The sequence below is a fragment of the Drosophila takahashii genome, chromosome 2R (genome assembly GCF_030179915.1).
Source record: "Drosophila takahashii strain IR98-3 E-12201 chromosome 2R, DtakHiC1v2, whole genome shotgun sequence".
Lineage (NCBI taxonomy): Eukaryota > Metazoa > Arthropoda > Insecta > Diptera > Drosophilidae > Drosophila > Drosophila takahashii.
Window position 1 is genome coordinate 17,247,356 of NC_091679.1, and position 1,988 is coordinate 17,249,343.

Below are 1,988 nucleotides of genomic sequence, written 5' to 3' on the forward strand. Positions count from 1 at the left end.
AATTTATCCAAGTTTCAACCAGTATGATTATGTCATAATCACTGTTAGAAGTATTCATAAAGACAGATTGCGTTTTAGTTCTCATGCCGGATATATTTTGAAAGTATATTTTCTGGCCATTAATCGCTGAATGATGGCTGTTTGAATTCACAGCAGACAAGGCAATAGCAGGTTGCCAGTCGACGCATGTTATTGAAGAGAAACTCTCAACATCCAGATTAGATGTCGGCCTTGCATGATCATAAGTACTAAGAAGTACTTTGCGCAACGTATCCGTACGTATTTTTATAGGCGGGTTAAGATCAATGTTCCTAGGAATGAAAGTGCAGGTATATGTGAATGATTTTCCTCCGGACGCTTGCCTATTCTGTGAGGGCCATCCAAAGAGCGCAGAAGAGATCACATCAAAAGAGAGAGGCGATGAAGAACACATTGAAGAGAGTATCAGACTATTCGGATAAGAGAGCGCCATCGCACGAGACGCGCTGAGCTCATTAGAATCCGAGTATGAAGATAGCAGCATCCCATGTTGATTTAACTCCAGCGGCGAATAAGTAGAGAACATATTTTCGAAGATTCCATTCCATCCTAATGTAAGCGTCTGCGATGAAACAGCAGAAAGCGGAGAGGTAGTGAGTGTAGGCAGAGTGCGGCGAGCAATATTGCAAAAGGCAAACGGCGAATGCAGGAGCGTAGAATGATGAGTAGAGAGCGCCAATCCGGAGAGAGTAATTAGGGCAATTAGGGAGAGTATCAATTGTACGATGCGAGCAAAAGCAACGCAATAGAAACTGAAGAAGCTGAAACAGCTCACGATGAACTGTTTCTCTTAAGTCTTAAGACATCTGGTCCAGAAAATAAATGGGCAGCCGGGAAAAAGCCGACCGCTGATGTTGTTGTTGTGAATACGGTAGTAAAGCGAAACGAAGAGCAATATTTATATTTATATTTATTTTTGATCGATTCCTAACGCTACTGTATTTCTACTTTTATCTTAGCGCGCTAGTCACAATGGGTTTCAAACAGTTTGATTTACTTATTTACTAAAATTTATGTAATTTCTTATTATTAACATTATTTAATTATATGTAATATTACAATTATACTATTGTTCCTACTGTGTGTTTGCAAAGTGTTCCCTAACTTTTATGGTAAATCTATGTGCATTGCTTATTGATTTGATTTCATGCGGAAGTTGATTCCAAAGCCGAATAGTGTTAGTGTAAAAGTGCTTGTCAGAGCTAGCCAGAGTAGTTTTAATAGGAATTATATTTTTGGTGCGTTGGGAAGTAGATAGATTTATCATGTCATATATATAATCAGGTTGTTTCGTATAAACTATTTTGTGGAGGAGTGTCAAAGCTTTAAGTTCTATCCAATTCGTCAAACTTATATCAAAAATCCTATTTGAATAACACGTAACATGGTCATATCTCTTAACATTGAATACATAACGGGCACTACAATTAAACGCTACATTTAATTTGTGTTGGCTGGCTGCATCACATCTTCCGAAAATCTCAACCCCATAAAATAGGACGGATGTTAAGCACGCCTTGGCGACCATAAGCCGTATATTCATTGGGAGGAAGTGCTGCGATAAGGATAGATTCCTAAGCACACCGTAAGTTTTACCTACTGCTTTATTAACTTGGTCAGTCCATGATAGGGTATTGTTTAATGTGATGCCCAGGTTCTCCGCCTTAGCAACATACTCAATCTTTTTGCTCCCTATGGTAAGGTTGTTTAGATGCTCAGTATTAAGGTTTTTTTTTATAAATAACAAGACATTTACATTTAGACGGATTTAAACTGAGACCATTTTTACATGCCCACTCACTAACATTTAATAACTCATCATTACAGACATTAACACAATCACTAATTTGACACAAAGGACGACTAACATACATTTGAACATCATCTGCATACATATGGACTTCACAGTTGGACAGTACATTCGGCAGATCATTTATGTAAATCGTGAA